Genomic DNA, 22,252 nt, shown 5'->3' with positions numbered 1-22,252 from the left:
ATATACTGTACATACACACTTTTTCTCTCGGTCCACCTTACCTCTCTCCTCTGTCATTGAGTGCAGCAAGAATGATAGAGAGGAAAAATGTGCTCTCTGCAACCAGACCTAGTTCTGAATTTTAGATCTACTCTGTCAACAGTAGCCTTACTTTACCTTTGTTTTAATATTTATCACTTATAGATTAGGATGTATCTACTTAATGATATTTCTTGGAGGACTACAATGATGTAATGTTATGTGACAGTGTCCATCAACATAATCATAATATCATATTAAGTGTGAACAATTTTTTCTCAGTGACAAAAGCCTTACTGGGATTCTGTAAGTGCCTCAACATTGCAGTGATGCACTAAATAGAAATGTGGGCCGCCTAAGTGAGTTGTCCCATTGAATAGCAGTTGCACATCCAGTCCCTCCCAGAGTCATTCACAATACTTATATGCCCTTCTCTTCAACCTAGATACCCAGTTTTGGACTGAAACTGCAGTGTCATGTGGACTTCCAGGACTGAAGTCCCAAACCTTCAAAGACAGCTCTCCAAGAACAAACTTGAGCCTGGGTGCAGTGCAGGTCTCACCAGGGTTTACAATAGCCAAAGCATGGTCTCTAGTGCCTCTTGGAATAGGCTTTTGTGCTGAGTTGGTCAGTTTATGGTCAGTCTCCCCATTTTAGAATCTACCCAAGGAGGCCCTTTGATACTTACTGACTTGCCTAAGGTCAGATGCGAGTGTGTCACAAAGGTGATTTTGACCACACCATAATATAGCTATTTTTTCTTGAAGGACTATCTCCTCATGTCATACCAGGAATGTCTACCTGTGATAGTGCCCTTCTGTAAGTGTAAAGGATCCTTGCCTGTTTTCTGTTAGGTTTCTTACACTTTAGCCTCAATTAGTCTTTTGTAGAAGAAGTGGAATTAAAACCAATGCAAGAAAACAAACAAAACATAAAAGGGCCGATGCTACTACAGATCACCTAGGAGATCACCTAAGATCACTTAATTCCTTTTTTCCCCATTGCCCTGGGGTTGTTGTGGCTGGATTGTGCATTCTTCGTTTTGGAAGACCATTCTTCCATGAAAGGTGTGTTGCTCAAAGTCTGAAATCCAGATGCACCATTTCTTTGTCATGCAACCTTGGGGAAGTTTTTCGACTTCACTCTTCCTCTTATCTACAGTCTAGGATAGTAAGAGTGAGAGTTTGGGGTTGATCAGTGTGAGGCAGTATCTTCTGGCTATAAGCCATGAACTCCCAGCAGATATAAGTTGCCTGCATAAGAATTTCATATGATCAAATCAACCAAGATCCCTGTGTAGAATGGGGAGCAGCATAGACCCTACTCCTAGCTGGAAAACTATTGGTTCCTGATGACTGCTGGGAATAGTGCAAGCATTTGTTCTTTGATGTATGCCATGTACAGGTTTTCTCTGATCCAGTAGATGCGCATATAGGAAGCACTAGTTGAACTCCATGGTACTTGCCACCATCTCTAGCCTTTCACCTGATAACACCCCATTCACAATGCTGACTCTACTTTTAAGAGCAAGAATATGATATACTTACTCAATGTTCTACAATTTTGGAAAAGCCTAGAGATCAATGACCTCAATAGACTGAAAGATATCTGGGGTATTTGTTAATGCAAGGTACAGATAAACCTTGCTCCAAATCACACACATACACACCTGATGTACACACACACACACACACACACACACGTGCACACGTGCACACGTGCACGTTCACATATATATCTACACAGGGCACACATGCATCCATACATGTACACACACATACATATCAACACACACACACACACACACACACACACACACACACACACACAGAAAAACAGAGAGGAAAAGCAATGAGAGAGGTCTGGGTGGAGTTGGACAGGCAGAAGTAGGGGTAAATATAAGCAATATACTTTATATACAGGAATGAGATTCTTGGAGAATAAACAAAAACATCTTAAGAAAATAAATGAAATACTAAAGACTGGAAAACTATTTTATCTACTGAAAACTATAAACTCGAGGCTTATTAATATTGATTAAAAACCGACCAGACTCCCAATACCTTGTATGTATGAATGATATGACAAATGTGTGCCCAAAGTTTATCTTTTTATAATAAGCTATTCATGCCCACCACTGCAGGCTCTGGGGTTCTGTAAAGTCAGATAGTATTTTGTCTTACCTACTCTGTGTTGCATGGGCTGACCTGATGAGAAAGCAATGACTGCTTCCTTTTAGGAATCTCTTTTAAAACTTGGCAGAACACAGTATCCAAGTCTTCCTTAGGATCATGGAGAACCCATAAGTTAGTGAGGATGGGAAGAACTCCATTATATCCTGGCTGCATTAATCATCAGACCAGAGCCTAGGGAGTCACATAAACTATGTTGGTGTCTGAGTTTCACACAAAAGCCAACCTGACCATGTTCAGGGGATCCTAGAACCTAAAATCAATGAATCCTAGTGTCTCAAATGGTGTCCTGTTGCAGTGTGTGCTCATGGGTTGGCAAACGCCAAGTGGGATAGGGTCTTCTTAGGCTCTGCTTTTACAGGATTTTGTGTTTAATATTCCTACAAATCAAGATCAGGGAAAGTACAGATGTAGATTATCATTATTGGAGATTGATCTATTATCTGGATATCCAGAACCTTGAACTCATGACATCTCAACTTTTGGTTAGGAAGAAATGCAATAAAAGACAATTGACTAGGGGTTGGGGATTTAGCTCAGTGGTAGAGAGCTTGCCTAGGAAGCGCAAGGCCCTGGGTTCGGTCCCCAGCTCCAAAAAAAAGATCCAAAAAAAAAAAAAAGACAATTGACTAATGATAAGAATTGGTTACTTGTGCCTGGTGTAAAGCTGAGATTCAGAACTTCATTGTCAGAGAAGTGTGTGTGTGTGTGTGTGTGTGTGTGTGTGTGTGTGTGTGTGTGTGTGTGAGAGAGAGAGAGAGAGAGAGAGAGAGAGAGAGGTGTGAAGAGGGAGGAAAGGAGGAAAGGAGAGAGAGATAGAGATAGAGAGAGAGGTGAAGAGGGAGCAGGAAGGGAAGGAGAGAGAGAGAGAGAGAGAGAGAGAGAGAGAGAGAGAGAGAGAGAGAGAAGAGAGAATCAGCTCCCTCCCAAACACTGAGTGGTAAATCCAGATTCAAGCTGGCATTTGTGTGTGTGTGTGTGTGTGTGTGTGTGTGTGTGTATGGTTCATCATAGCTTGGTTCAGAGGTGTCTGTTTCATGATTCTCATAGTATCTGTAGGGAATCCATCTGTTAAAACTTCTGACTGAGGTCTTTTCACACCAATCCCAGGGCTTTTTGGGCCAGCCATAATGATCTTATTAGTCCAAGTGTGACTGAAGTGCAGATGTACTGCTGGATGCTGAGCTGTGCTCACACATATGTTGCCTTGTTAATCCTCACACTGAAGCTGTGAGTTCCCTGCAACTCACCACAGCTGAGTGTCCCCAGAATGTCTTCTCCCTGCCCATCACTTCAGCAGCAGAGTGTTATTCTGCAGGATCATTTGTCTCATAGTGCATGCTATTTTGGTTCAAAGACCTTTCCTCATTGTAATGAAAAAGTATATCTGTCAGTCACACACAGCTATGGGAATTTTGTTATTTTGTGTGAACAACTTTCTGGAAATAAAAATTTGATGAGGTAATGGAAATTTTTACACCTGCTAGAATAGCCATTGAAATTTATAGAATGGCTCCAGGCCATTCTGATAGATTTTATATTCATAGGAAATTAATAAGAGACTTGGGGGTGGACATGGGGAAGGTAAATGTGTGGCAGTTACACTTTCTCCTCAGAAATGAAAGATACTAGTGGAAGTGAACAGTGGCCAGGGCATTTATTTCTTTATTATCTGCTCACTCACCTACCCACTAAGCAATCAAGCCACAGGTCTATCCATTTACCCACATAACCACTTACCTATGTATCTTCTACTCCATCCATGATCCATGATCCAGCTTACTATTAGTTTACATAGATTTTAGTTGTAGCTCATATGTGGATTACGACTAGGTACTTAGTAGGTAATTTTGTCTGAATGTTTGTATAAGCATGAGTGTATGCAAGAGTATATATGTATGCGTGTATGTGTATTGTGTATGTATGTGCACTCGTGTGTGTGTGTGTGTGTGTGTGTGTGTGTGTGTGTGTGTGTGTGAGAGAGAGAGAGAGAGAGAGAGAGAGAGAGAGAGAGAGAGAGAGAATGTCATCATCCAAAAGGAAGTTTAGGTCATCCTGTATTTTCTAAGTATAGCACGTCACATCTGCCCTGTCCACATATAATATACCTCTTGGGACACAGACCAATCAGGTGGATATTATTGTTCTTTTGTAATAAATGAGGAAACTGGTAGTCTGACAAAAGAAATGACACCCCAATCTAATACACATTGTAGATGATGCAGCCAAAATTCACAGGCCATATCTTCCTCTCACTGACTCTCCTTATTATGATAATAATGATTAGAATACTAATATACCTAGCATTTATCAATTTCTTACTCTGGATTATACTAAGTTTTCTTAAAAGCAGCCACATTCAAGCTTGTGATTTTGATTGGTTTATTTGTTTGTTAAATGGGAGGAAATTATAGTTCATAGAGATTATCTTAGTGTTTTACTGCTATGAAGAGACACGATGAACATGACAATTCTTATAAAGGACAACATTTAACTGGGGGTGATTTACAGGTTCTCAGGTTAAGCCCATTATCATCATGGAGAGAAGCATGACAGTGTCTAGGCAGGCATGGTGTTGGAGACATCGAGAGTTCTACATCTTGTTCCAAAGGCAAACAGGAGAAAACTGATGAACAAGCAGCTAGGAGAAGGGTCTCAAAGCCCATTCCCACAATGACACACTTCCTCAGCAAGGCCACACACATCCTAATAGTGCCACTCCCCCCTGGGTCAAATATATTTAAACCACCACAGAAACTGAGGAATTTTTCAAAGGTAAAATCTGAGAGGTGGTATAACAGATTATCAAATAAAGCTGTGTGATTTCAGTTAGTGCCAATAATCTACACATTACCATTCCATAGTAGAAGTTGTCTTTTGTCATAGTTTATATGGTAATGCTACAATTATTTTTTGAGAAAGGACTTAACCATTGGTTCTTCCTCATTCCCTATCCTGTTCTCTATACTGAACTTGTCCTCATTTTTCCAGTTTCTTCACTTTATGGGTGAATCAAGTTGGCATGTGAGCTCTACCCATACTAATTTACACTTGTGACCTTAGTCCACCAGTAAGTCAAAGCCTCAAGAACTCAAAGCCTAAAGTTTTGCCACATGGGTACAATTTCATTATAGAGCGTCACTGAACCAGATCTCAATGTCTGTGGGTCAAAGTCTGCATTTTAGCACCATGGCCCACTGGGGGATGTAGAAATACTGAACACACCCAGGTCCTTCTCCCCTGAGGCAGCATCCAGTAAGTAGCTGATGAAAACTTGACATTGACAGTGTTATTTGCTCCAGAATCCCTGTCTTTTTTTTCATTGCACTTGAGGTTTTGGGTAGTGCTGCTACTTCACGTAATGTGAGGTCTGTTCTTATTTCCCATGATTATTTAGCAACATTTAACCTTATAATCTCTTTGAAATTGGGCTAATTTCACCTCTTCTGAAGATGTATCTTCCTGTTCTACCACTCTGTTAACACAGCTAGTCTTCTCACCTTGATGGGATCTTGGGGGGGTCTTCTTAGGTTAGTAATGCAGTCTTTGTCTAATTTGCATTGACCTCCTTAAGGCAGTCACTTTCATGCACCTTTCTGTGTTCTACGTTCTATTGTTATGTCCTCAGCATTGGTCATTTTACAGATGACTCACTAGAGCTATGGCTGAATTCAATACAGAACTTAGAATGGCCTCTCCCATTTCTTTTATTATGATTTTCAGTGCTTGGGATCTTCATACAGTTTTAAGTCACTATGGTATTTTGATGCCATTCACCTGGTTTCTACGATGCATGTATTAAGAGCAATTTTAAGAATCTCTTCATCATTGAAGTTCCTGGTCACGTGCTTGCATTCTGGTTCTTCTTGTGGGGTGCATATCTGTGAGTAAGGCACTTTTAACTTGGATTTCCTGTCTCCTACAACCATAATGATACAACACTGAATACCATTATGGATATTATTCACATAGAATGTGAACCTTGTGCCTAAAACATCTGCAATGGTCCCTGTCACAGGCTGATTTTAATACTGTAGCTATTCTTGTTATTTGGGGAGTGTCTGAAAGTAACAAGCTCCCTGATCTGCAAAGTGACAGGAGTTTTGTGGTTATGTAATATCCTCTCTATATTCTAAACCCAAGTTGTATCCAAATACAGTGGGGTGATGGGTTGGATGGTGGGGCAAGAATTCTCACACAGGCCGTGCAAATCTTTAAGGCATTCTTTGCCCTTTTTGTGTCTCTCAAGCAAACACCATAAGCCTGTCTTGTGTCCTAGAAGAATAAGTGTAATTATAGATTCTGAAGGAATTGATACAGATGGTGTCTCTCACACAGTGCCAGGTGTTCTATCTATATTGCTTCATTTGTTTCTTGGAGCAATTGATTTTTAATGTGAGAAAAACCAATGCTCAGAGACACAGAATGAATCGCCTCAGGTCGTGCAGCATTAGTCACTGACAAACATAGCATTTAGCACGGATCTGTGTGGGTCAGCGCTGGAACCATGGGCTCTGTCATATCCTTTTCCATAGAATATATGTGAGCTGTGTTTACTCTCATTGCACCTTCTGCTTAGAACTGGTTGTGTATTCTGGATTTGTCAATTAAAAAAATTCTCCCTGCAGAGACCTCCATCACAGTATGAGATTGCAAGGCAGATTTTCTGGTCTGAGGTTTTAAATTACCCGTGTCATCTCAAGCTGTGCAAGTTACTTGAAGGTCTGCTTCTACTGCGGCTCATTTTGGTTTTCCAGTGAAATGCTTTATTGCTAATTTCACACATGCATATAGTGTGTTTCGATCAGATCCAACTCCCCATTCTCTCTTTCTTAATTCCTGATCTACCCCCTCCATTTTTCTCTCCCAGTCTCTCTCTCTCTCTCTCTCTCTCTCTCTCTCTCTCTCTCTCTCTCTCTCGGTATTTTTTAAAGAAACTATTCTCTTAATTACTTGAAAATTTCATATAGTATATATTTTGATCATACTCACCCCAATTTTTTCCATACTCACACTTCTATTCATTGTCCACTCAACTTTGTATCCTCACTTTTAAAATTCTGATTTTGGATAAATAGCCAGTCAATTTAGTGAGGCCTGTGTGTGCATGGGTATAAAACCAAGTATTAGAGCATAGATAACCTCTCAGGGGCCTCATTACTGGAGAAAATTGTCTCCCCCTCCTTCAGTATCTATTAGTTGACAGTTCCTCAGACAGGTGTGAGACTTTGTGAGTGTCTTCTGTCCTGCCAGCATTTGGGCTGGTTTAGTTTTGTGCAAGTCTTGTGCAAGCAGTTGCAGGTGTTGTGAGCCATGAGTTCATATATGCAAGTGCATTGTCAGGTCCAGAAAATCCTGTTAAAATTCAGATATATAATCCCTCCCTCCCTTACAAATTTCTGCCTTCTCTTCCTGGAGGGTCCCTGAGTCTGTCACCATATACTCAGAGGAAATCATAAGTCTCCTTTGTGAGGACAAGCAAGCAGGATCTTTTGAGCATACGTCATGTTCCAGCATCTTGGACGGGAGAAACTCATACCTGCAAATACTGCCTCTTTGATAGAGTGGAAAGGGACCGGCGACTGTCCCAGAGCAACATCAACAAATGCCCACTCATATAATTCAGAACTCCCATCTGGCTGACTCATTAGATAGGAACAACAGGTCCCCTAGGCAATAGGAATAAAAACAGCAGAGGGAGATGTGTGGTGGGAAGCTCTTCTCGATTTCCCAGCACTCAGCAACATTTATATATAGTCACTCCCAATCTTTTTAAAGGGGAAAGCCAGTTAAAAATGCACTGATGCTCATGTAAGGAGTATCTTCCTCTCCAGCTCTTATTGTCTTATTTTAATTATTTTTAAATACACTTTTAACTGAAATAGAATTATATTACTCCTCCTTTCTCCCTTCTAGCCCTTCCTAGGTTCCTCCCTTCCAACTGCTTCTATGCTTCCCTACTCTAAAGTTGATAGTCTGCTTTTCTCTTTTAGTTATATATGTTCATGTATGTATATATTATATGTATATTATATGCACATTATGTATACATACAGATATACATGTGCATATCAACTCCAATTGCTGTCTGATACAAGTTCCTTGCAGAATCTTCCTTTACAAGTACACACATTTGTTTCGGCTCATACTGGATTTGAAAGCAAGGCTAACAGTAATGATAATAATATCCAATATATGCTGAAGCAGTTTTGATTTACACATTTATTTCAACTTCTGTATCAGCTCTAAAAAGTAAATGCTGTTTATTTGCTAAACAATCAGAGTTCATAATTCAGACAATTTGCCAGGAAAACAAAACAAAATGAAACATGCAACTATTGTCATTGCTGTGGTTGTTTTAACTTATGAATGAGGAAGGAGGCAAAGATGAGGTCACTTTAAGTATACAGTCAAAAGACACACGTTGGCATGACCATTCTTCCTTCTAGCTTATAGAAGTGTCTCAAGAGACCAATTTGTATCACTGTATTCAATGACCTTTTTTTTTCTGAGCAATAAAATATTTTCTTTAAAGGCTCAGCAGTAGTTTTCTTAGAGTTATTCTAGTTATTTACTGTATGTGAGTTCAAATTTATTTTCATTATAAAATGTCATAGTGGTAGCACTGATGTAGGAGAGGAAGCAGTATTCTGCAGATAAATGCTCAAACCCTTTCTCTTGAAAGAAGGCTGTATAGTGTGTCAGTTTACATGCTGTGGATCCTCCTCCCGCCATAGTCAATTTCAACACAACAACTTGAAGTCAAAGAGCGTGAAGTTGTGCACAATCAATACACTCCTGCCTGGTGAGGGGAAAGCCACTTAAAAATGCAGTAACTGTGCTAATGAGCTTCTATAGCCATCCAATTAAACAAACAACCAAATTGAACAAATGTTTATTTATTGCCAACGACTCAGATCTCTCATCACCAGCTGTAAACTTATATTTGTTGGCTATTTTATTTCATCCAATTTTTTTTGTGGTGTGTGAGTGGCAGTTATGTGCCTATGGTGTATGCTCGTATGTCTTATGTTTATCTGTGGGCACACACCTGTGCATATATATGTAAATGTCAGAGGAGACGATCAAGTATCCTGCTCTATCATTCTCTGTCTTATTCTCTTAAAACTAAAGCTCCCATCTTGTAGGCTTGTCTGGCTGGCTACAGCCCTGGTTATTCTGTCAATTCTAAGGTTACAGATGTGCATGGCCATACCTAGATTTTACGTAGATTTTCAGGTTCCAGCTTGGACCCTAATGTTTGCTCTCTCACCCTGTGAGCATCTTTCTCCAGAGACGACCTTTTCTTCTTTTTAGTTATTTTGTAATGCTTTTAATTGAAATAGAACTGCATCATTTTCTCCCCCCTTTCCTCTTTCCAGCTCCTCTTGGGTGCCTTCTCTTCAACTGCTCCCATGCCCTGATATTCTCATTAATAGTCTTCTTTTTATTTATTACTGTTACATATGTGTGGGAATATATAAATACAACCTGTAGACTATGTTTTTGTTGTTTGTGTTTATATGGTTTCAGAGCTCACCATGTTGCTTTGGACAACCCATACAGAGGCTCATACCCGTGAAAGGCCCCTACCTATCATTAGCTCTGCCTACTGTTCTTTGTCCAGGAATGAGACCCCATGCAGTTTCCCCATTCTGTCTTGTGAATATGCCTAGTGATATTAACCATTGTTTCAGTCTTGTTTATGCAGCCATTTCTGGAAGAGACTGTTTCACAGCTGACTTCCAGGTATACTGGGTCACTCTTACATTCTTTTCAGCCCACTTGTGTATAACGTTCTTTGATGCAGAAGCTGTGATGTAGATGTATTTATTGGCATGGTCGTCTCATGATCTATTGATCTCAGTGCTATGCCCATTTGTGATTTTCTCTAATGGTCTCCATTTGCTGCAAAGACGGGCTTCTTTCATGAGGGGTAGTATCTACACTTACCTGTGGGTACATGGATAAGGTTTAGAACATATAAGGAGTTATACTGGTCTCAGAAAGTGGTGGGAGTAAATTCTTTTTTTTTTCTATTTTCTTCAATTGATAATAGTTTTTTTTTTCACACTATGTATTCTAACTACAGTTTTCCTGACCCCACTGCTCCAAGATCCTCTCTACCACTGATAAATAAAGTAAAATAAAGTATTTCCTCATTAGTCCTTGAAAGCTGACTAGGTTTCTAGTACCAGCATGATTTTCTTCCTATGGAATGGATCTTCAGTCCAACTAGACAACTGTTGGTTGTCACCAGTAAGTGAGTACCACATGTTGCACATATTATACACGATGAAGAATGAAACTAACCTGCAGAATTCACTCTTGTAATTGCAGCTCACCCTTTTAGTAACAAGACACTTGAGAATAGAGGATAACTCAGTGCATAGATTTGCGAGGCAAACATGATAGAAAAAAAAGTCCAGGAATGTGGAGGATTTCCAGTTTGAATGAAGAATTGATAAGATAGCAATGTAGATTGACATGGAGACTTAACTTGGACCTTGCTCAAGACTTGATACCTCCTTGAGTGTGTTCTTCATAGGAGAGAAACTGTGAATTCCTATTGGACTCCAAACTTCTATTTTTCACCTACCTTCACCTTTACAGTGAGAGTAGGTTCGCTTCTCATAAGTGAAAACTTACCTTATGCTGACTTGTCCACACAGTCTGTATCTGTTCTCATTACCTGTACTGTGCAGGCAACATGGCTTTCAGTGTGACTGAGTTTGGGTCTCCCTTCTTGCTGTTTTCTCTTTATTTATATTTAAATTGATTCCTTTTCTTTTACATATTTTCCTGACTTTTAAGAATATTTAATTGGGCTGGGGAGATGGCTCAGTGGTTAAGAGCACTGACTGCTCTTCTACAGGTCCTGAGTTCAAATCCCAGCAACCACATGGTGGCTCACAACCATCTTTAATGGGATCTGATGCCCTCTTCTGGTGTGTCTGAAGACAGCTACAGTGTAGTTATATATAATAAATAAATCTTTAAAAAAAGAATATTTACTTATATTTCATTTTATCTTCCTGGTTGACTTATTATCTTTTTCTTGGTTTGAGTCTGTTGGTACTAGTTATTCATACATTTGTCACTATTGTCTAGAGGAAATCTTTCAACACGAGTTGCTACTCACAGTATATGTATAGTTTGTTTCCACTCCTAAGTGTTCTCTGTGATTATTAGTAAAATATATTATTGTTCGATTGGGAAAGACAGTCACTTTTAAAGATGTTTCTAAATAAATGCCTACCAACTCCTCCTGTCTCCCTCGATTTCTTCATGCTGATTCCAGTTTCCACCTCGCACCTTCTCATTTCCCACCTGACAAGCTTCCTTCAATGCCTCTAGATAAGGCCCAACATTTGAGTGCATGAGACATCTTGATAGAACGTGCTTGCTGCTAATGGATTCTGTTAACTTTCGTTGCTCTGAAAGAATCTTTGTTTTGTCTTTGTCCATGAAAGATACTTTCATTGTGTGGAGAACATCCATTAAGTGCTCCCTTGTACCTTTTTATGCAATGCATGTAGTACACTCTACATTTGTGTGTGTATGTGTAATTATATTTGATGAGATGTTAACTATCATTCTTACTTTTCTGTATTATATAAAATATTTCCCTGTGCTGAAGTTTTTTACTTTTTGTATTTTTGTTTATTTTATTTACCTATGCTACGTATTTATTTTGTCACTTAATTTTTTTTGTCTACCAGTAATATAGTTTGAATGAATGATGCCCTCTATAGGCTTAAACAGTTGAACACTTGATCCCCAGGTGGTTGGACTTGTTTGGGAACATTGTTGAGCTTTCAGCAGCGGGAGCCTTGGTGGAGGAAGAATATTACCGAAGGTGGGCTTCGAAAGACCATGGCTGCACCCTGTTTATGCTTCCCTTTCTTTGCTGCTGATTTGTTGTTGAAGAAGGAGACTTACAGCTTTCTCATCTGCCCACCTTCTTCCATTTCCTCTCTGCCATTATAGATGCTCCCTCGAGAATTCCAAGCCCCAGTACTGTCTTTCTTCTGTGATTTGCCCTGGTCCTGGTAGTTTCTCACAGCAAAAGTAAAGTAGATATCATTATCAGCTTTATTATAAGGTTTATTCCCTTTGTTCCTTCTGCTTGAGGTAAATAAAGGTCTAGAATTCATGACGTTATGAAAATCATCAAATTTGAAATTATGTTTCAATTATTTATGAAAGTAATTAATTTTGCATCATTAGATCTTTATTTCTCTTTTAATTGAAACTTTTTTCGTATAATATATTCTGATCACAGTTTCACTTTCTCACCTTCTCCTACGTCTTCCTTCCCTTACTCCCCACCCTTCTAACTTCACATCATTTTTTCTCCCTCTCGTAAGAAAACTAACAGGAAAACAAACAAACAAACAAACAAACAAACAGCCGAACAAGAGTAAAACAAAGCAAGTGAACAATAGCAACAAAAGCACAAGAATTCACACACTCAGAGAGGGACCCTCCCCCTACATACACACAAGCAAACATCATTATAAACACAAAACTGGAAGTGACAATATACAAGCAAAAGACCAGTAAGGTAAAGGATATCCAAAACAAAAAGATATGAGAGAAAGAAACCTCCAGAAATATCTTCAAAGATATTGTTTTGTGTTGGCCCATCTACCAATGGGCTTAGGGCTTCTCTTAAGAGTACCTTGAGTACCTACTAAGAAAAACTAATTTTTGTCTTGCTTTTAGCTGTCAGTTAGAGATGGCTTCTTTGTTATGGATGGGGGCTCATATCCACTTTTCAATCTTGGCAGTAAAACTCCATTTGTAGATGGACTGGCATGTTCCATGGTACCCTTCATCTTATTCCTCCCCTCTTTCCCCTCCTCTTCTTCTTTCTCTTCCATTCTCTCAGTCTTTCCCCCCACCTCATTCTTCCTTCATTTTTATTAGTTTTCATTGGAAAAATAACTAACTGCAAAGATCCATTTTCTATAGTACGCGTTTTATTGATATTAATGCCATGTAATTAAAAAATTGGTCTTTGTATGTTTTATTTTGATAGTTTACCTTGATTCTTTTAATATATATATGTGTGTGTGTCATATATATGATCATATACATATATATATGCATATATATATGCCATTTAAGATCAGCTTCACCTTTTATATGTATCCTTTATTTAGAATTGCTCTTTGGCGGGAGGGGGAATTGGGATTTAAACCCAGGGTCTCTAGAACGGTTCTTTTTGGGAGAACAACAGAGTGCCCTACCCCTTCCCAGAGGAAATAACTCAGATTCTGAGTTGTCCATTCATTTGTATTTGTCCTGTATGGTAATTTCATTATTCTTATTGGTTTTGTTATGACTAAGAAATCTGAAAGTTTGCACAGGTTGCCTGGCTATCATTGTTGTAACATATAGACGCCTATAATCTTAGTTGTTAAAGCAAGGTATATAACATATGAAGATTATGAAGGCTGGAGATCTGAAATATTTCTCACTGAACTAACATAGGATGTCAGTAGGGCTGCTTGCATATTTCATTGGAGTTTCTAGGAAAATATCTTAGATCTTTTGGAAATAGATCCCTTTATATTTCAATGCTATCAATGCAAGGTGGAGCCTTTCTCTCACTGTGTTTCTTTCTGTCTCTGTCTCTGTCTCTGTCTCTCTGTCTCTCTGTCTCTCTGTCTCTCTGTCTCTCCCTCTCCCTCTCCCCTCCCTCTCATATGCTTAATGGATGGGCTATAGCCTGGTTATCCAAAATAATCTCCAGATTTCAAAGCCAACTTTCTTTTCACTGGCTTGATTTGCATCTGAAATCTTAATTCTTTTGTGACTAATATATTTTCAGGTTCTGAAAATTAGGATCAAATTAAGGAAAGGAACAGAGCTTAGTCCCACTCTTATTGATGGAAACTGGTAAAATTGACTGTTAAGATCATTGTTTCTAAAAGGAGCTCTGCAAATTAGGCTGCTTAAACAACAGGAGAATGTCTGATTTTACACCTTATGGTGTTTTCACACCTCTCTTCATGCTCAATCGAGCCTCCTACCCCATTGTTCTCCAAGGGTTTGACTTAGTGCAAGTCCTTCACAGCAGCTTTACATTATCTTCTTCAGAAAATTTGACTCTGAGATCATTTGATGATTTACACACAAAATAATGTCCTTCTTAAAAGTTTGCAAACATCATTTACCATGTGAACATGGGTGAATTTATTCATTTCTTGATGTTAATTTTCTCATACTCAGTACAGAAATCATGGTAAATTCATCAAATATACCCTTAAGATATGAAAGTTCACCTGCTGTGTTACGTATGAAGGTGTCATTTATGGATTTATCACCTGGTAGAAACTTCAAATGAAACAAAAGAGAATTATCAAAACAAAACAAAACACATGTTTTTTTAAACATTCTATTTCATCAGGAGAGGGACAAATGAGGAAACCTAAGTAAAATTACTTCATGAACTCATACCTGCAAAGCATTTGACATTAAAAATGATGGTTGATTCTCTAAAAGGAAATTCATTAAGATCAAATGCTTTTAAGAAACTATCACTCAAGGTTGGTTTGAAACCAGTTATAAAAGAAACCTAATTTATGGGACAAATGGCACTGCTCAAAGATATAGAAGAGAAAACTGTGAGTTCTTCCTTGAGAGGAGAGCACTGGTTGCCCTCCTCTAGTTCCATGGCTTTAACAAGGGGACAAACCTTTTGAAAAGCTCAGTTTCTCCTGCTCAGCACTTGAGATGGTGCCATTTTTCAAAGAGGATTCGTGGGAACTCAAACAGGTCTGCATACGTGCAAGTTCTTAGTATCATTCTGTCCTAGAATGGCAGTCATTAATAAATCGTGAGTTCACCCACCGTCTTCCTCCAAGTATAGTGTGATAGGAAATTGATGCATAGCTCCTGGTAATGACCGAGGTGTCATGTGCTCAGACAAGAGATCATTAGAATATGACAGTTGGTTATGGTGCTGATGGGATTGATGCCAGCTCCATTGATGATGGAATTGCTGAAATATGGGTAAAGCCATTTGTATCAAGGAGAAAGAGGCTGCAATGAGTGGCCTCTAGGGAGTTAGCTTACAAATACATTCTGCTTGTGGTCAGTGCTTTACTGCTAATGCTAGGGTTATGGATGCTGCTGCTTCAGCTTTGATATTGATGCTGGTCCTGTTGTAATTGACTTATAAGCACATATCTAACATTTTAAAGATGGCTCATGAAGAAATCAAATGTCCTTATCTAACAAACAGTACGATCTGGGAACAGAGTGATGTTTCTACATTGTGGTGATTGGTGGCTGTGACATCTCACATATCCTATAGATATACTACCTTTTATTTGTCAACTTGACACCACCAGAATCACCTTGGAAGAGAGTCTTATTGAACAGTTATTTAGATCAAGTGGGCCTCCATGGCCTATCTTTGGAGGATTGGCTTAATTGTTAATTGAGGTAGGAAGATCCATCCTTGTACTATTTCTGCAGCTGAGCCCTGAATGGTATAGAATGAAAAAAGCGAGCTGTGCATCAGTATAATTGATGAAGGATCCAAGGATTTTTGTTGTCTCTTTCTCCTCTTCACCATGACTATGACCAGTGCTTCAGTTCCTGTCCTGTCTTACCCTCAGTGATGGATGGTAACCTGGAATTGGAAACCAAATAAACTCTTTCTGGCCTTATATTACTTTTTGTTAGGCTATTTGTCATAGCAAGAGAAATGAACCTAGGATATTGGATGAGAGAAGCGTCTTTCTGTGATGGTGATGTTACTGTTCCTCCATTTATATTTCTTAATAGCTGTTTTTGTCTGTTTTCTGCTGTGTAACAATACCTGATTGGTGAGGATTTTAAAGCAATACAATTATTTCTCAACAGCTTTCAAGGCTGGAAATTCCACCATCTTGGAACCACATTTAGTGAGGGACTTTATGTGGCGAGGACACTGCTGAGTTCTGGGTCATGCAAGGTATCACTTCTCAAGACAATACCTAAAAGAGGGAAAATCAATCTGGACTTTTTTTTTTTTAAACAGAACCAATCTCAGTTTCCTGCAAAAAATGTAGTGCTTTTCACAACCAGGATGTTAAAGGGGCAGTCAAGACACAGAATGTTTCAGTTACCTCCAATTTCCTTTGTTGTTATTATTTTAATTTTGGAGAGGCATATCCAGCCAGTCACCAGTCACTCTCATATTTTCCCCACGACTGGCGACTGGCAATAACTGATATATAGTCCCCCTTCTGTTATTTAGTTGGCTTTTTTTTTTTCAAGAATATTTTGCCAATGGAATCATCTTGGAATGGGCTTCTTTAGCTCACCCTAAATGTTAGAGATCTATTTAGATTGTTCTTGGCTTTGATTTGATTTTTGACCCTTGAGTCTTTCCACGCAGCCTAAGCTCTGTTTGAACTGTCTCTTCCTCCTCCTCCTCTTCCTCTTTCTCCTCATCCTCTTCCTCCTCCTCTTCCTCATCTTTCTCCTCCTGCTTCCATACCCAGGGTGAAAGGATTATATTCACAAGCACACACACCCTGTTGAATGGATTATTACATAATATCCCAAAGCAATTCTGGTTATTTAATACTTGTATTTTGACCACTCTCCCAGCATTACATAATTGCTGTTACAATTTGATTTCTCACCAACAGTACACAAGGGCTTTCTTTACAAATCCTCATTCACTCCTATTGAGAGCCTGGAATGTGAGATAACATCTTTCTGTGGTCTCTATTTAAATTTCCATCACAATTCCAACCTTTGGCAAACTTATTTATTTGTTTCCTTTTGGAAAATGTCTCTTCATCTCTTTTACCTACATTTTGTTGATATGTCTTACATTTTTATATTTTTCATTAAGTGGACAGAATAACAGTTTTACTATGACTTTTTTTGCATAAGAATCACTGTACTTTGTCCACACTTAAGTGGAGAGTTTTGCTGTTTCGCTATTGTTATTGAGTTGTAGAAGTTCCTTACATATTGTATTTATGCGCCAATTACCAGATATACAGGTATATGATTTTCAATTCTTCCCTTCCATTAGAAGGATGCTGTGCATTCTGATTATTGTTTCTTCTGCTGTACAGCAGCCCCTTTGCCTGCTGTGCTTCCACTTTTTTATGTATCTCCCCTGCCCTTGATGGCAGAGTAACAGCCAAATCATTGTCCATACCAAATTTGTTTTGATTTAGAGTTTCCAAGTTTTAAGGTATTGAGTTTTATTTTTAATTATTGGATTTTTTATTTATATTTCAAATGTTATCCCTTTTTCTGATTTCCCCTCCAGAAAATTGCTATCTCCCCCCTGCTTCTATGAGGGTGCTCCCCTCACCCACTCCCTCCCACCTCTCCACCCTGACATTGCCCTACACTGGGGCATCGACTCTTGACAGGACTAAGGGCCTCTCTTCCCATTGATGCCCACCGAGGCCATCCTCTGCTACATACGCGGCTGGAGCCAAACATCCATCCCTGTGTACTCTTGGAATGGTCCCCAGGAGCTCTGGGGGCTCTGGTTGGTTGATATTTTTGTTGGTCTTAGGGGTTGCAAACCCCTTCAGCTCCTTCAGTTCTTTCTCTAGCTCCTCCATTGGGGATCCCATTCTCAGTTAAATGGTTGACTGCAACTATCTGCCTCTGTATTTGTCAGGCTCTGGCAAAGCCTCTCAGGAGACAGCTGTATCAGGCTCCTTTCAGTATGCACTTATTGGCATCAGCAATATTGTCTGGGTTTGGTGACTGTATATGGAATGCTTCCCCAGGTGGGACAGTCTCTGGATGTCCTTTCCTTCAGTCTCTGCTCCAAACTTTGTCTCCATATTTCCTCTTTTTAATATTTTTGTTCCCCCTTCTAAGAAGGAATGAAGTATCCACACTTTGGTCATCCTTCTTCTTGAGCTTCATGTGGTCTGTGGATTGTATCTTGGGTAATTCAAGCTTTGGGGCTAATATCCTCTTATCAGTGAGTGCATTCCATGTGTGTTCTTTTAATTGGGTTACCTCACTCAGAATGATATTTTCTAGTTCAATCCATTTGCCTGTAAATTTCATGAAGTCATTGTTTCTAATAGCTGAGTAGTACTCCATTGTGTAAATAAACCACATTTTTTTGTATCCATTCCTCTATTGAAGCATATCTGGTTTTTTTCTAGCTTCTAGCTATTATAAATAAGGCTGCTCTGAACATAGTGGAGCATGTGTTCTTGTTATATGCTGGGACATCTTTTGGGTATATGGCCAGGAGTAGTATAGGTGGGTCCTCAGGTAGTTCTATGTCCAATTTTCTGAGGAGCCTCTAGACTGATTTCCAGAGTAGTTGTACCAGATTGCAATCCCACCAACAATGGAGGAGTGTTCCTCTTTCTCCACATCCTCGCCAGCATCTGCTGTCACCTGAGATTTTATCTTACCAATGTGAGGTGGAATCTCAGGGTTGTTTTAATTTACATTTCCCTGATGACTAGGGATGCACAGCAAGCAACAGATTGGGAAAAGATCTTTACCAATCCTATATCTATAGAGGGCTAATATCCAACAACTACAAGAACTCAAGAATTTAGACTCCAAAGAGCCAAATAACCCTATTAAAAATGGGGTACAGAGCTAAACAAAGAATTCTCAACTGAAGAATATCAAATGACAGATAAGCACCTAAAGAAATGTTCTATGTTCTGTTTAATTCCTTACTACACTCAAAGTTAATTCTGTGAATAGTGTTGAATGGTTTTCTGATTTCATTATGCCCCTTCTAGACATACAGTCTCTTTACGTTATATTCTGATATCTTCCTCCTTTTTTTTAATGCCTGTGAGTTCCTCATGTCCTTGGTCAAGAACTAGCTGAGCTCTCTCCATATTCATTTTTTCCCTCTTGTATACACTCTACTGGTCAAAGACTTTTTAACATCAGTACCACTCACTGTTTATTATTATAAATGATGTAATTTGAAAACAGGAAATCTCATGTCTGCACCTATTAAACCTCTTTTAACCCTTTGTGTGTCTGAAATTTTCTGTCTATTTTAGTTTTGTTTTCTTTATCTCAATGAAGAGGGGTATTGTATTCTTTCCTGGATTGTTTCGAATCTATATGTTGTTTTGAGTTAGACTGGACAGAAATCAAAGCATATTTCTAGATCTTTATTCTCTACCGAATGGTTTTACTTCCTTTGGTGAAATGTTGGTTTATTTATTTGATTTTTGATTTTTTTGGTTTTTTTAAACTTCATTTGTGAGAATAAAATAAACCTTTGTCAGTTAGTTAAGGTAAAATGTTATTGTACTTGACTTCTACAAATTTATGACAAAGTAACAAATACTAAGTGATTCTTCCAAGGGGAAATGGCTTTTATTAACCTCTTTCCTTCAACAGTTCAGTACTTAACTCTGGGCCAAGGAGATGCCTTAGTCAGGAAAATGCTTGCGTTGCAAGGACCTGAATTTGATCTCCAGAACTTGCTAAATCCTAACCTCAGAACTGGGGAGATAGAGACAGGAATTCCTGGGCTTTTCATGCACTTCCTCTTAATATTTGGGACATGAGTTTGGAGCAATGATCAGCCACATAGCACCACCCTGGGGTGGGCATGTTTTATAGCAAAGAAATCAACCAAAAACAAAAAGCACAACAGTATCAAATGCAAATGCAAGTGTGTCTACAGGATCATTTCCTCAGTCTTCACTGAAGTCTGAATGTTAGATGGGTCTATTGATTGTAGCCAGCTTCTTGTGTCTATGTATTAACACAAAGGAGATAGCTTTGAATCCAAGGTTAACAAATGTTAACATGTAGGTGAGCCTACCAAGATGGCATTCGCAAATAACAAATGCAATCTACATGAGATTTGCAAATGTTTTCCTCCGAGGCTTCAATTGTGATCCTCAACTGCATCTGCTGTAGCACCAAAGTGTTTAATTTTAATGAAATCGGATTCACCCTTGTTTGCTTTTATAGGCCGTGCTCTGGATTCAGAGTCTAAGAACTCTGCTTAATACTACATTGAGAATATATTTAAAATATTTTCTAAATGCATTAAAGACTTATATATTATGTTTAATCAAACCCATTTTTTTCCACATGACATACTCTGAATATGACATACTATGATTATGGTTTTCTTTCTCTCCAATCTTCCCAATTTCTCTTTCCCATCCTTCCCATTCTGATCTATTCCATTTCATCTCTCATAAGAAAACTAACAGACTTCAAAGGGAAAATAATAAAATGTAATAGGATAAAATGAAACAAAAAAAAAACCAGAATAGGACAAAACAAACAAACAGAAAAAGCCTAAGAGGCACGAGACACAGATATATATGCACAGACCCACTCTTTTGCATACTCAAGAATCCCATAAAAAACTAGAAATATGGAAATTGCATGCATATATGCAAAACCTGTAGGGTAATAAATAGGTAAGTAAATAAATAAACACATGAGAAAATTAATATTAAAATGAAAAACAAAGCCTTGACAGGACACTACAAGAAAAGGTACCTCAAAACTGCCACTGAGTTCGTTCTCCGCTCCCCAACTATTGCTATATTCGCTTTGTATAACACTAGTATATGCTTTCCTCTTTGTTCCTGAGCTATTGAATCTCATGTTCTTGGTGACACATACAGTGTCATATATGGGTACCATCTCAGGGAGTAGGTCTTAAATCAAATCAGATGTTGGTTGGTTGCTTCTACAGGCTTTGCACCACCATTGCACTAGAGTAGATTGCAAGAGGTCTGTCACTGTAGATAGAAGGGTTTGTAGCTGGGTTGGTGCTTACATTTCTCCTTTGGTAGTGTACACTGTACCTTCTAGTCCCAAGACCAGCAGCCAGTAGGGCTCTAGATAGGCACCAGCTAAACTTCGCCGTGTTAAATTAGTTGTGTAGATGTTGTCTTCACAGGCTTGTGTTTTTCATGTAAGTGAAAGACCAGTTTGGAGACAGATTTTGTGTGAGGTGGAAGATTTAATTTGAGGTTTGTTTGTAATTATTGTTTTGCCTGCAGGTGTTCAAATGCTTCAAGAAAACATGTTGAGAAAATGCTTTTTTTCACAATGTGTGTGTGTGTGTGTGTGTGTGTGTGTGTGTGTGTGTGTGTGTGTAGCATGGGAGGAGTTGGAAGAGGGATAAGTGATGCCAGCACATTATCCTTGCATGAAATTCTCAAAAACAAGTAAACAAATGTTGGTGGTGCATTTATATTCCAATTGGTGGTGACTGGAATGTGGATTCCAGCTTCTCTCTACTGTCCCCACTAAAACCATCTGTTCAGGATGTAAGTCTGGATCCCAGTGAAGATGGAATTCTGTTCTCAGCTAAGGATCAAGGTGGAGCTTTGTTACAACCTGGAATGTGTAATGTCTGCTGTGTGTGGAGGTGCTGCTGTTTTTCTGTCACTGGTGGGAGGCAGACAGCAGTTATCTAAGGGTTTTCTGTTTTGTTATGTCTTTTCAGTGTGTGTGTGTGTGTGTGTGTGTGTGTGTGTGTGTGTGTGTGTGTGCCTAGTCATTAGTGTTTCTGGTCTGACAGATAAAAAATTTCCCAATATCCAGTTTAGGATATAGGAGGTAAAAATGGAAGACTGGAAATTTATCACCACGGTTTTCTTTCTCTCAGAGTGCCTAGTTCTTGTGTCTCCCCATCTTTGTCTTCTTGTGATTCTTTTGTACCCTTGGAGTTTTCCTTGTGTTTGAGGAAAAGAATAGGAAAACATAAACATGGAGTAGTCCACTCCTTAGAGGCAGAAGTCATGCCAGGTAATGACCTCTTTTATTTTTCTTTTGTGATATTTCCCCTTCATTTAGGTGACTTTTTTGATATTTTAATTCTCAATTTTCACAGTAGGTTCACAAAATTATACCATAGATTGAAAATCACTCAGCTCACACATGTCAGAGAAATTTCATAAATTGCATGATAGAGTCAGACTCAGCCAGCTCAAAATTATCACCCAGACTCTAGTCATATAGCCATGGCCAGTGCTCTGAGGACCAGATGTCCTTTGTTCGTAGTGTATACATCAACATCACACTTAAGG

General features: G+C 38.9%; 1 protein-coding gene across 5 annotated transcripts in view; it reads left to right on the top strand.

Annotated features, from left to right (window-relative positions):
• The window catches only part of Fam135b (family with sequence similarity 135, member B), a 268,886-nt gene that overhangs the window by 124,473 nt on the left and 122,161 nt on the right, over positions 1-22,252 (top strand). The gene's annotated exons all lie outside the window — the stretch shown is intronic.

The sequence above is a fragment of the Rattus norvegicus genome, chromosome 7 (assembly GCF_036323735.1).
Source record: "Rattus norvegicus strain BN/NHsdMcwi chromosome 7, GRCr8, whole genome shotgun sequence".
NCBI classification, from domain to species: Eukaryota; Metazoa; Chordata; class Mammalia; order Rodentia; family Muridae; genus Rattus; species Rattus norvegicus.
Note: the sequence above shows the minus strand (reverse complement) of the source record. Positions and strands in the feature narration are given on the sequence as shown.